Below are 15,027 nucleotides of genomic sequence, written 5' to 3' on the forward strand. Positions count from 1 at the left end.
TTTCCAATATATATCACTAGATATGAAATATAATTCAGGCGCTATTTTGAACCACACTTAATTACAAGTACAAACCTCACACTCTATATAGAAAACTCTAGAGGTCGCTTAACCCCAACAAGATCAGTATCTTCGGACCACAACACAATGAACTATCCACTTCTCAGTACTACGCTATGAAGGCTTCGAATGGAGGTGCTAGACGCGTTACATATATGTGCCTCTTCTTGCTGGAGCTTTCGGGGTGCCATGTTTTGTGGCCGATTAAACACTTACATAATTCCGTTGAACCATAGGTCGAGAGTAATGGAGTTTTTCTTACTAGAATAATACATTGATGTTTCATCTATTGATCTGTTAGAATTCATATAGGTAACTATTAGATATAAATGCTTTTCTGTGTTTCCGCATATTCTATGTTGACATTTTCCACAAAAAGTTTTTTACTTGATCATGATGGGTGGGTAAGACAGTTAGAACACTACCGATATTCTAAAGATCTCTACAACAGCTGCTCCTGATTATTAGTTCGAGACAATCTTAAACAAAATACTATTTTGAACTTATAATCTCTTGCTCATTCACTTAACCAGATTAAATTCGGGCTTTTTTCGACTGAGCACTCGCGGGCTGACGCATACGCTTATTCGAAATCAGTACTACTACAGAAAAACTCGTTCTAAAGGGAATGTAAACAAAATTGTAGGCATGACGAAAAACGTGGCTTCGATATCGAAGTTTGAGCAAAAAGAAATTAATGTTTCAACTCGAGGGAGTTTAAATATTATAGGTAAATAGGTGTGTGGCACATTAAACAAGCATCGTATAGCATACAGTTGTATACAATTATTTAAGAAGAGAATTTACTTAAACCGCCTGCATCTGCCTCAAACATGGCTATTATAGACAATTTCATTTGTAATAACTTTAAAACCTATGATACGTTTGCTGCGCTATTATGATATCTGAACTTAAAATAATGGTAACGGTATGAAAAGCAGATCAACTTAATACTGCCTTATTAACCACCTTTATCGTCTTCACCAATTATCCAATTTCTTTGCGCGGAACGAACCATTAACGAGACAACAAATAAGCTTTTTGCGTCATCCCAAATTGACAATCGAGCGCACTGAGAACGAATATGCAGTTGCACGAGTGGCCGAAACAGGTTCCAACGAAGCTCAACGGGAGATTTACAATAGACGAAAAAAAACAATGCGAACTTTAAACTTAGTAAATGCCATCCAAAAGTGCACGCAATGCTTGTCTCAATCTTGTCATTTGAGAGGTAATTCAATGTGCGTGGGGTTACGATGTCATACGAAGACGTCGGTTACACGCCTCATGTCATAGAAGTCATTCAGATACTTTTTGAGGCAAACAACAAAACAAGAGACGATCGGTGACTTTAGCACTTCAGGTCTATTAAGAAGGAAGTACTTCACTTGGCACGTTCATTTTTGGAGCTTAAACTCGAGAGTGAAGTAAACAAAACGTGGAGAGGTAAAGGAGAAGCCAATATTTGGAAGACAGCGTTGGCATTCACACAAGCTTTTTTCGCACACATTTTTTTATATCTTATGATAGTATTTGCTGTTTTTTTCCAGGTAAAAATCTATGCCGAACGCAGACAAGGTTACCAGGACTCCCTCACTTTGAAGCAGATTTTACCCTAGGCTCTTTAGAAGCCTTAGATGACATACTTTTTTATCGTTGATGAAGATGTTTGAACTCTGCGTACGATTAATCTGAATCTTAATAATTTCATATAAATAAGTATGTTCGACATTCTAACTTGATGAATATCAAATATTTTTTAATATATAACGATTTTTGCAAAAAGATGTCTGTTTTGAAAGCTCTCAAGTGTTTGTCTTTCAAAGATTCAAAAATTCTAATCCGGAAGCAAGGTGATCCTTGATGCCGTACGAAGTATGCTAAATTTTTCTGCTATAATTAACTCGCACGATAATAACTACATACTCATATGATCTGGGTATGTTGTATAGATAGGAATCTCCGGGGTTACGAGTTTATGGGTCGTCGCCCCCATGAATCTCATTAATATACTGACATAGTGAGCGTTAAAGTGGGTCTTAGCATGAAAGATGGTTTTCAGAAATATTGTCTGAAGCAATAGTAGAAGCTGTTGGGAGACGCTAACGCTGAGAAATACAGCGAACTAGATAATAGGGTACCCATGCCAAATGGATAGCTATCAGTTTCTGGTGCTGACACATCAGCCACTTTCACGGACCTTCCTTATCATCTATAGTGTCCTCAGCATAAAGCATCATTTGAAATGGCTCATAATATGCTGGGGTTTATCCTGCAGGAACGTCTCTGCAAATCCACACTCACATGTTCTTGTAATAGCGGCAGTTTTTACTGCGTTTGCGTGGGGTTAGGACTTGGGATGCGCGGTAAGTACAGTACAGTTCGAAGACAAAGTAGTCATATCGATTTAACCAATTTCTAAAAGACATTTTTTCCTTCAGTATTGAAGCAACCGCAGAATAGAACTGCGGTCGCTAGCGAGATGTCCAGAATGCACTGCATGTTTCTGGAATCTAACGAGCTGAAGCGCTTGAGGATAAAAAATTCGTCTCTAACCTTTGAAACGCAGAACTTGAAGAAAATAAGACGCCCGTTTAAGCCCGACATTATGGCGAACTAGATACTTCATGACGGAATTCGACTGCACTATCTGAGTACTTGACGAAGGTTGTAAACACACTCAAAGACGAGCAAGAGCGACCAAAACCAGGATGAGAGGGACATGTGAATTTAATAGAGATACTACTCCAGTTAGAAAAAGTTCTGAAATCTTCTACACTACAGTAAGGAATATCTAAATGTAACCCCTGCTGTCAGTAAACGAGATTTACAAATTTACCTCTTTAAGAAAAGCCTTTGTAACACGGCCAAGCTTAGGCGCTTAGTGAGCCTCCCCGCAAGAAGATTCCGCAGAGCGTCTAAAGCGGTCCGCATGAACGGGTAAAGCTATAAATCTAATGGATCAGTTCCAAGTCGGGTTGTTACGGAATGAAGGACTAAATTTTTAAGATGTATGTCATTAGTGCGACTGTACTTCCTTTGTCAACGGGGTAAGCGACTAGGGTGTTGTTTTAACAGAGGACAGCAACGGTGCCAAAAGACGTATTACAAATGCAGCATGATTGCGGTTGCCTTTCACCATTTTGACGACAGGCCCCATAATGAGCCGGCTTTAATTCATACTCGCAAATGTTCGTAGCGCAATTGTATTGAAAATTATTATTCAAGTCACCAAAAACTGTGATTCTGCGAAAAAAAAAAAAAGATGACATTGTCTACTTTTGCGTATGGTTATCGTTAATTCGTTAACGATGATTTCTCAGAGAGTATGATGCACATATTTTACTTTTATGGCATAACGCTATATACCATATTAATTATTACCTTTGATAACGGAATTCAGCCTTCGCAACTGCTCGAAATGCCGTTGGCGCAAGTTCTATTGATAGAACAACCATAATAAATATAGAATATTCTCGGGGGCCAAATAACAGTTCAGAGTGTTGGCTTTCTGCCTGATTTAGTGTTTGCTACCTTGTTCCGTTAATTCGTTTTAATATGAAAATTTTGAAAAAGTTCTTGACCTCGACCCTGAGATCGATGCCAGGTAGAGGAGTTACAAACGATGACCTGCTTAATCCGTTCGAGATTCGTATGTATGAGACAATTTTAACTGGGCGTGAACGTTCGACGACAATCGGAAAAGTAACTATCAGATAGCCATCCTAACAGCTAACTCAAAATTTGCGGCGAAATTCTAGCAAGTATTTATATGATTAAGCAGAAGAGTTCAATTCAAGAGACAGCAGCTCGTTTCTCGAAAATAGATTTGATTTCCGGACGATGTTGATAAAGACGTTAAAATTTAAATTTTGGTGTGAAGGTGCGTGAAGCTTCATTGTCGGAAAGAGAGGCTTAGTTCTCTGTAGAACGTTGTGCACTTGTCTTGAATTGAATCCAAGCTGTTCCTCTAAACAGCCAGTAAATAGGTTAGAATTTCAGCTGTCGAGTTTGGCTGGATGAATCTAAGGCCCGTTAAAAAAAACCAACGTAAATTCCTCGTCCGTACGCTCGCGGAAGATGAAGGAGCCTAGCATACGTCGCGTAAATCACTCTACTCCGCTGCAAGAGTTGTTGGCATAAGTTTGGGTTATAGTATCGTAACGATTTGGCTCCGAGTGACGACCATCCTATATATACATATTACAGATAATAGTTCCAAACACAAAGACGAATAAATTTTGATACAGTGGGCATGGCGCTATTAGATGGTCTAACTTCAGTCATTTACCATAATGCTGAATGAGTAATTTTATTATTTGCCGATAGTATACAAAACAATGAATAACCAACGCTTCGTCGTCTCGATGGAAAACTGAATGTGGCACTTAAATAATATCTGTTGTCAAGATTGTCGATTGTTATCTATTGCCACCTTTTCCGAGCTATGAAATTATCTTCTTTGGTTTTTTATTATTCTGGAAAATTTTCCATTTTCTCATTGTCTATAAATGGTGAGTAACAAAGTAGATGACAGCCGTACGCTGCCTAATACTAGTGCCTTGTGGCTAAAATCATTGGCATAATGCGCATTTTTTCTCCACAATAGACATTTTATCAGACCATTCGCTTTATGATAGTAGTATGTTCTTGTATAAATCGGTGTCACGTCAAAATGCCTTCACAATATACTTGACCTCTAATAATAATCATAGGAATAATGATAGCTAGACATATTGTGATGGCGGCAATGAAGCAGTGACGGTACGCGCATACGGACGCTGAGGAAAACATTATTATTACATTCCGTATCTTACGTCATAAAGACTATTTCGTCTTTCGAATAATGTTAAAAATGATTCGTTGTGTACATATCGTATGGCCTAGAACTTTTTAAACAATAGCGTAAGGTGGCAGAAATTCACAAGTAACGAAAATCAACACGAGTATTCGTTTGGAAAAAGTTTTCCCTTTCTGAGGTCGATAGCTCAGGGAACATAGAAAGAATCATCAGTGTAGAACTCAATAGATTACTACAGGAATGCACTAATGCTATGCAGAACGACTCAAATAGTACTTAGAAAATAGTGAAAGTTAACGCCTCTAATTATTTGGTAAATAAAAAGGATAGGAATGATGCAGTGGGATTATATCGAGAATGATTTGTGTATGAGTCGAATCAGTCGTCATACCTGCGGCTTCATTAATAGTAGCACAAGGTAAAGCTGTGATGGTGTCAAGCGGCACTATCAGCCAGCTAGAAAGGGCAATCTTTAAAACAATAGTGTAAACAGTATCTACAATTTCCTGATACTAGACTTCAAATGTCTTTTTCTTGTAAAGAGAGAGGGTTCAATTTCGCGAATTACTTGAATATGATATTTCAGGTCGTGGATTCGTTATTTTCGATGCTGTTTGATACTGACTGCCTTTCTCATCGTTGCACGGACTTTGCAATGCGCCGCAGAATACCCATCAGTAGGCCTAGCAAACCTTGCTTTGTACTGCAGCAGTTTTATAACTCGTTCATCCACGGCTCGTAATCTCCGTGACCCCACTTTTTCTGCAAATCAGCCAATCTATTAGAATTTTTCTTGATCAGCTAGCCATTTTTGGCAACGAAAGGTATCGTTCATTTTCGGTGTGATACTTGTGAAGTGTCACCGTAATAGATTCTCCATTTCGATAATAAGTTTTTACAAAAAAAAACTGGTGCTATTTTTAAACAGTAACGTTCTATCGTCGCAAACCAAAAACGCCCTTGTTTTTGGTTTGCGACGTTGGAAGGGACGAAACAAAATATAGCTATTTGACGGATCCGATAGCTATTGCGAACGTTTTTATACAAACATTAACGTAATCGTGTAGTATAATAATAGGAATTCTAAGGCAAGCAATAGTCACAAATGTGTTACACAGCTAAATCAACGCTTCATTTGTGTATCCACTGCTACTTTAACAGATGAGAAACTAAGACACTCCAACTACCGCGACACTTTTACCTTGGTCTGCACACGTACAAAATCTGGAAAGGTTCGAACGTCAGTTGGTGCTAGATTTGTTTATCAACAAAGCCACCAAGCTTCTGTTTTTTTCTGCAAAAATTGCAGAATCGCCTTGATGTCTTTTTATCTATCATTTAATAACGTTGATCTAAAACTACTTGTTTTCATCAGTCAGTAGGAATTGCTTTATGTTTTCTTCCAAACGATTTGATTGCTTAGGCTGCTTACTCGATAAAAGAAGCTTACTTCAAACTAGTGCCAGAAAACGTAGTCCTGAGCTAACGAACATTGGATACTACACCATGTGCAGTACTTATTTAGGGTAAATTGTTTGCCGTGACGGGTATGCGTTCGTCCGCAATCCTTGTAACCGGATGAACGAATTGCTCTTCTTCTATTTTAAGAAACGTGTAATCGTGCCACACAAAACTATGCGTCTTTACAAGTTTTTCAGCAAAAATCCGTTGTTACGCAGTCTCTTCGCACTCAAGGAACTTCCCACCAAGATCACAATTTTTTCTTTGCCCGAAATAGATGATCTTCATTGTTGCCAATTTTTGTACGGCTCTTACAAATTGCGAGGGAGATTTCCGTAAGGCAAGTTAAGAAACCTCAATAGGTTTTAGATTTGAAGGGCTAAGAAGTTCGTTAAGATGGATTAAAAAGTCATTTTAGATATACGTGGATTTCTAAGGTAGCGATTAACAGCCTATTGGGTTTTGTCGCTGTTTTGTTTGTTGTTGTCGCTTTCAGCCTAAAATGTAACTTCGCTAGGACTTTTTGCACATAGTGTGTTTGAGCGACACTTTTACGGGCTCATATCTACCAGTATCGCTTAATGCACAGTTCCTATTGAAAAGGTATTTACAGGTCAAGGGAGGCGTATTTTAAAACTGCCTAGTAGATCGTTTAGGTTACGAATTAAATTTAGAGTCGCAGTGGTTTGTATAACGGTTATATTGAATAATCATGTCCGTCACGAATGATGCTTCAAGCGCATGTAGGACATTACGTTAAAATTGCTGCTTTTTTAAATAAAAAAGTACAGTCGTAAGCAGCATAGCACAAGAAAAGGTCTCCACTTACGGCCGCACTCTGTATAATGTAAGCTCGGGCAAAACAACTAATACATCCTTACTGTTACCTGCTCGTACGTTCCTCATGATGTTTATATCGAAGTCGTGGTAAACTAACTTTACCGGCAGACAACTTTCCGGTTGGGCATATACACCTTAAGACTTCAAAGCATCTTTTTAAATTACCTGATTTCTTTTGGTAAGCTTCGTGTACATCAATGGCCACGTGGCCAGTCCAATAACTTAAGAAAGGTTCCATAAATGCACATTAGGCAGGCCGGACAACATTTATAGGCACACTAGCTGTATAATGGTGTATCTGGTGGACACATGCGTGTCCACCAGATACACGATTATACAGGGACGACGTGTCTGATCTGCAGATTCAGATCATATTGTACCAGAATTCAAAGACCGACGGTCGATGTGGAACGTCGTTCGAGTAAAACTCCGTTATTGCTGTTAAGAGGCATCTCTGTTTTTTACGTTGATTCCCCATTAAAGAAATGAACATGTCGCAGTCGTTCTCTGCACTTCACCATGCATCTGACTTATCTCGTCTAGAGCTCTAGTTGTGTGTAGAGATCTGAAATAGAATCGAAGCGCTATCATCAATGGAACAATACTCTTTCCCGTTGTGGTGGTACACTAGAAGACAGCAAAACAGCTGATCTAGAAGATGAAATAGAATGGCCATAGGGCCGACATCTACAGGGTATCAATTGAAGTGATTGCTTCCATGGACGGACTGTCCTAGAGTCTACCCTGAAGAAGCAATTGCAGGCATGTATGGTTAAGTATAAATTAGACAGGATCTTAAATTAAGCGAAGTACCAAACCGATTTATGAGTCTTGTCCGTCTCGTTGTAAGTGTTGTCACCTTATGCTCCAAGTCACATAGATACAGAGAGTATACCGACAACTAGTTACATTGATTAAGCAATATGGTATTCGTTAGACGAAGTTCTCAATTGGGCAAGTTGCCTACAGCCTGATGTGCCGTCTAAAGCACTTTGCTGCAATTTCGGGGCAAGCAAGCAACTGTGCTTTGGCGCATTTTCTGGCCTTCTGATTTCTTGAAAGTAGGATATCTTGCTGTTTTAGATCGCAAATTGACTTGCAATTGTTTATCTACAAGCTTCGGAAGAAGAACGGACCCTCGTTTTGTATAAGGTTAACTTTTAGGTAATAAACTGGAAGCAGCTGTTCACTATCTACTCACTCATAAATATCAGGTTTCGAATATTCGTTTAGAATAAATTCATTCGGTAAAGACTTGGCTTTTATGTCTCGAAACGTTAACCAAATGTTACATTAAACTTTACCATTAAAATCTATGGGAACAACATCCAAAGCGCTAAAAAACGAGCATCTTGCCAAAGAACTTTAAGTTGGTGAGGACATAGGTAACGATCATTTTGACACGACTTGACATGTCTAGCTTTCTTAATCTATTTTTTCCAATAGTATTTTACTACAATTGTTAATTTCTAAGCTTTATATATATAAAATTGCAAAGGATCTAAAAATATATAAATTATATTTTTAAAATGCCTAGATTCACAGTAGCAGATTGTGTTCTTTACAGAAAAAGTAAAAATGCACAACATAATAATAGGAAGGCTTTCATTCATCGTAGATCGTACTCTGTCCTCCGAGATGTACCTGACTTCTAGTGCCATTTTCTTAGCTTTTAAAAGTCGACAAAGTTTTATAGTGCATGGCAAATTCTTGTTATCAGCACGAAATATGCGTGTGTATGCATACATGGTGTGCTTCCGACCAAATGTTAATGTAGTGTTGATAAATTTATGGAAGATGCCTGTTAACATTCAGTTTTCCCTTTAATTTTTTTATGGCTGGGGTGGTTAAGGGAAATTTGTCCCGGAGGTGTCACAGTTGCTTAACTTAATAATTTTTTAAATTAATTAAACTCTCCAAACACAATTAATGCTTAGAATTTTACCTTATACCCTTACCTTACGAATACGATTTTTGCCAATAGAGAGCACCTATGAACGTATATAGCTAGGTTTTCACTAGGAATGTCGTAAAATCTGTCACTGTCTGTAATTTAAAATTAAAAATAACATACAAATAATGTGCCAAATCGAAATGTTTGAGTTAATAGGCTCTATTTGTTTTGTTAGTTAGTTACCTTTAAACATCAACAACAAAATGAAAAGGAGCCCGTGAGTTGCAGTGAATCTAATTATCAGTTGTTACTGAATTTGTATTTTCCTTTCGCATTAATAATCTCGCTGAAAGCACATAAGAGTTATTTCTTATGACCCTTGGATCTGGAGACAAAGCACGCGGGTTCACTATGTGGACCACAACAGTGCACGCAGGCTAGTGTTGCATGAATTTCTAATAAGAAGGCTTACAGACATGAAGCAGTCTCACCTTTTAGAACAGGTGTTTTATAGAGACGTTTTGACTAGGCGAATAGATCGAGTAAGTTTAAAAGTTGAATTGTAGATAACAACGGACATATAAATAGGTCCGTGCAAACGATAAACTAACGATCGCAGTAATTAACCAAAAATTAGGTACACTAATGAATAAACTCTAGACATGCGTAGGCCAGCAGCGGGACAGAGACTGCTGATAAGCTGGCACTGATAGTCAGCTATGGTCATACGTGACTATACCTTACTAACCATACCAAATTGACCCAACTCTCCTGTTTTGTCGAGGGTAACAGGATTGTGTCCTGATCGACGTGTCCAGTGTTGACTCGATTCCACTATTGCCAAACGGAGGATTCGAGCTACTGTATGTACAAGAGCAGTTTCCTGGCTTCTTTGTGCAGTTCATCGTAAGCGCAAAATCCCGTTCGGCAAACAACGCACTTTTCTTTCTTCGCCTCGATGACTTCTACCAGCAGCAACCGCGGGAGGATTGTTGTGCTGGCTACAGTCGTGTACTCAGGCATCGCCGTTGACCGAGCACTCTTGCCAAACCAACGCTGAACAATGCTCTACTCAAGGACTACCGACCGCTATGTGATCGCGACAAAAGCGGAGCTACCATAATCTATGAACACAGCATTCCTACCACACCAGCTTGAGTAAAGCTTGTTATAACACTTTCTATCTTACCTGTTAGAAAAGAGTGCGAAAAAACGGTAATTTTTTGAAGGTGTACACAATCAAAACTGGACAATACGAGGTAAATTATTTACGTTGGCATATACTTTACTCTGGAGTGCCTACTTTTGCTTATTTCTAACCGGTCATAACAGTCTAGTGCCAGGTTCAGGTAATCGGGCGATCCAATTGTATTACGTACGTCGGAAGATTTTTTAGGAAAACATGACGTTGGTCGACCGAATCTAATAATTATAAATAAAAGAGGCATCTATTACGCTGATTTATGTATGTGTGGCATATCTCTAGGAGTGTAGTGAACTCTTCTATATAAACCTATCTCTGTGGCATAGCTTTCAAACCTAACCTGACGTGCTGCTCATCTTATGGATACAAGTGAGTATAATCGATTTCGTAGCACGTGCCACTAGCAATCTAGCGAGAGGCAAATACCGCTGGCGTGCTAGCCGAAGCCAAAGGCCTTTCAGAACTGTATATAAAAGACTCTATCAGCAAACTCCTAACCATACTGAGCCACACTGAATCGTATTCAGAGGTAACGTTGATATTAAGACTGTCAACTCTATGCTATGTAAATTTAACACAAAAATATTTCTAGGGGATGATTAGGTAATCAGGCGCCACTTACTAACTGCACGAAGATTTTGCAGAATCTACTTAGGATAAAGGTCAGTAATCGGTACTTTCGACGCGACAAGCTGATATGAAGCAACGTACAGATGAAGACCGTCCATAACTTCTAGATGTTTACGGTGAATTTGTTGCGTTGTAAAGAGCACATAATCGAAAAAGAGAAACGATTTTACCCGATTTTGTTTACTCTCATCATTGGTATGTTGTTGACCGTGAAGGAGCGGCGTTAGAGACTTCTCTCAAACTCAGCAAACCCTGTGTAACTGACACTATTTACTGTGCACCTATTCCAATCAATGTAATACAAGGTGGGTGATCAGCACCTCATGAATTTCGGAGATATCGAAAATTGCTTTTCCTATTCATTGGGGACGCAGGGCCAGCGATTCGTGCTCTGTCTGAAAGCGGTTCAGGTCAAAGAAGCGTGACCAAGGTAGAGTTTCGTCAGGAAATCCTTTCCGCCAGATATTTATGTCTTTTGTTCGGAAATGTAAACCTCTAAATTAGATGTGCCCTCGCAAAAACCTGAAAAACAGTTCAATTATTTCGTGATAAAGACGTTGTTCTATTAAGGACAACTGCTTTATCTTCTGCTTTCAGCAAAATCATCCTACCGAGAACACCACACCGATAACTCTTCAATGAAAATCGCAAAACAGCAGACGGTAGCTGTCAGAGGCCGTATATTCTTGTTATCTTCTCTTACCGGTGTCGCATACTTTTCGATGTCTCAATATTTTTTGCTATACCGTTAATGTTGTACTTCCGCCCCCCTACGAATGTACATAACAATAGCGATCGGAAAAGATGATGATGGTGATGGTGATGACGCGACAATATTTTGGTCTCCAGGTTAATGTGAAAGCCATCGTCAACTCTGTAACAACGGGTTCTGTTCGCTGGAAATTACCAGTATTGCACATTAACCTTTGGCAACATTGAACGGCTACTTGTTTGAGCAATTCGACCATATTCCGGTAGCAAAACGGCTCCCGACCGATTTTATCTTTCGCGACGGAAGCCCCACAATTTTTGGTGCGGCACCTACCTTTCGTCGCTTGCTTATTGCTGTTGAGCCATACCGTTCAGTCAACGCAGCAGGTTTGTGCAGTCCTCCGCTCGATAACGTCTGCTGCGGTCTCGGCCAGTCTCTTGCTGCCTCTGTTGTCGTAGTCGTCAACACTACCCATAGCGGCAGCAGTGACATTCCCAGCTGATTCCGCTGCTCTGAACCTTATCTACATATTTTTTCTCTTTGATACTTTTCTTGAAGTCCTTGCCGTTTACCTCGCAGCAGCTGACGATCACTCGGCCGACGACGACGATGATGTTAGTGGTGGTGATTACGATTATGATGATGATTGTGGTGATGCCGATGATGATTCTTTGGCGGCGATAAGTTGCGGCCCCGTCCTCTTCTTCAGCGGGATGGGCGGCCGGATGGGCGTATGGTTTCTGATACATCGGCCGCAGCACAGCATCGAGCAATGCAGTGCCGCTATCGAATGCCATCGAATAGATAAGAGTCGCGTGAGACGACCGGTTTCACGCATCCCTCTTTTGTCATCGAAATTTGCCCAAGGGATTGCATCGCAAACGAGCAGCGATCGTTGTCGGCGGCGTCGTCGTCATCGACCTGCTTCAACGACCCCTAGAGACCGTCGCGCCCTGTTGTCATCTTCCGCTGGCAAAATACCGTACGATTATTCAGGCCCTCTGTTTGGTGCAATAGTGGGGCACAGATCCGGTCCGAGTTTGTTTTGGATGGGACAGAAAAATGTTCTGCTAAGTATGGGGAAGATGTTGTTTCTGGTTGAAATGGTAAGTCCGATTGCGGGTGAACCATTCCGCTTGCGTATACAGTGGTTTTGTATATACGTACAATTTCTTAAATGATTAGGTATCGTTATTATTGGAAATTCTTTCCAGTTAAAACACCAACGAACGCACTCGTACTAACCGCTTTAACAAAAGAAAATTGAAATTTTTCGTGGCAAATTATTGTTGCAATTTGACCAGTGTCAAGATTACCGCACGCTTAATATCTTGATGGTTCGAAAAGAGAACATGATGTTGATACGCTTAGTTCTAGCTTTTAAGACTTATATTACCACTTGAACAATCGATAGATTATTTTATCGCGTATTAAAATGTTTCGAGTTCTGCTTTATATTTAACAGTTCTACTGTGTAAGCTTATATCGGCATTTTGATGTGAATTTACAATAAAGAAGGAATATGGTGCCAACGGCATTTTTCATGACCCGTTTAGATGCCAATACGACAACATGACGATAGCCACCACCTGCAAAAACCTATCCGTGTTTTTCCAGTATAATTCAGTTCATATATATTGGGTAGTCGAAAAGGTAATCACGTGTTTCCTAGCTAGATTCTCTGTAGTCATATATCTCAGGTGATATGGGTCGTGTCAGGTCAGCGTTGGTGTCATTTAAAAACTGAGATTTGATAGTGATAGATATGCTAAAATTTTAACCTTTATTCAAAGTAGAGCGCTTTAAAGATAAGTTGAATTTCCGCGAAAAAAATCGTTACCTTTTACAACTTCATTACGATAAAGGCGTACACGTTGCCTAAGCTTATAAAAAAATTACACCATTTATAGTCAAGACCCGTTATCGCAGGAAATGCCCCAAGATGGTTCTGTCGTTTTCGTTCTGAAAATTCTGATATGAAAGACGCTTCTCGTAATGCTCGACCAATTATGAAAGACGTTGAGGAAATGATTACGAAAGTTGAGTAGGACCGATACGTGAGTAGTTAAGACAAACAGTTTGAAACCATTTAAAAAGAACTGGCTACAGAAAGAAGCTCAATATTTGCATGCCACACAAACTGACAGAACACAATTTTCTCGGTCATATTTCCATCCACGAAATTCTAAGAAAACGTTACGAAATCGAGCTACTTCTAAATCGGTTGATTACGAGTGGTTAAAAGTAGACCTCATAAGACGGTAATGTGCAAAAAAATTATGGCCAAAGTGAAACTCAGCAGTCCGTGGCGAAACCTTGACCAACACTGAAGAAGGTCACACTTGGAAGGGAACTATGCATTGTGAACTGTTGCCAGCCAGCAAAATGATTGACTTGGACTTTCTTGGAACAATTAAAAAGATTACAATCAGTCAATCGAAAAACCGACCGGAATTAGTGAACAAAACTTGGGTAAACATGGGTACGAAGCTTACAGCATTAGGCATATAGCTGGATTTTACACCATCAGGCTATTTATCCGTGTCAGTTTCTGCCGAACTCCCTTAACGGTGTTAATTCAGTTTTAATGGAGGAAAGCAAAAATCACCTATTTTTCGTCCAAGAACCACAAACGTTTCATAGAGATGAGATTATGGTGTTACCAATAAAATGCAAAAAGGTCATCAACCGAAACAGTGCATATTTAGTTTAGCAATATTAAAAAAAAAAAAAAATATATATATATATATATATATTAAAATCTAAAATCCTCAAGGGACATACGCTTTATTTTGTACATAAGTGAAAAAAATAAATATATAAGCAAAAGGAACGATAGTTGAAAGGTATTTTGGTATAGAAAGTAACAAATATGTGGGTTTTGTTGAACATCAAGGGTCAGTCGTCAATACCTAGACTAAACGATAAGCTTCGTATCTGCTAGTTGAGTCGTTTCGGTCAGTTCACACTAATTAGAGCTGGCATTGTCGTCAGTAGTGTGCACCCTTTTGCGCATTTTTGAGATGTTAGACTTTGAACGATAATTATTGCATTGCACGTGGCTCTAGGAGCATGACTGTTGAAAATATGGAGTAAACGTCGTTTTTATTCGAAGTAATCTAGATAAGGTAAAAAGTTTACCTCTATATACCATTCGAGAACGCTCTCTTTTCCTCCTGTAAGTTCGTTTCATGATAAAAGGACTTCAATCTAGGGTTCGGGCTTCAAGTGAAAATGTTTCAGGTGATTTTAGGGCACTAACTTTGATTCGCCTTCTGCGGAAGAAGCACCGAAATGGCTTAGTATATTTGTGTCATGTGTGGGAACTACCTATTACTCTTAACATCTTGCGAATAGCACCCACTTATGAATTATTATGAATCACAAAAAGTGTTGCCCTATGCACACGAAACAAGAAAAGAAAT

At 39.3% G+C, this 15,027-nt stretch overlaps 1 long non-coding RNA gene across 1 annotated transcript; it reads right to left on the bottom strand.

The window, feature by feature from the left end:
• Positions 1-3,628: 3,628 nt before the first annotated feature.
• Positions 3,629-6,618, bottom strand: LOC111245166 (uncharacterized). The gene is made up of 3 exons (XR_002671233.2): positions 6,312-6,618; positions 5,487-5,623; positions 3,629-4,182 (listed from the first exon to the last, which is right to left on the bottom strand). It is a non-coding gene; the product is annotated as an uncharacterized LOC111245166 (long non-coding RNA).
• Between the last annotated feature and the right edge of the window lie 8,409 nt (positions 6,619-15,027).

The sequence above is a fragment of the Varroa destructor genome, unplaced genomic scaffold (assembly GCF_002443255.2).
Source record: "Varroa destructor unplaced genomic scaffold, Vdes_3.0 BEIS01000002.1, whole genome shotgun sequence".
Lineage (NCBI taxonomy): Eukaryota > Metazoa > Arthropoda > Arachnida > Mesostigmata > Varroidae > Varroa > Varroa destructor.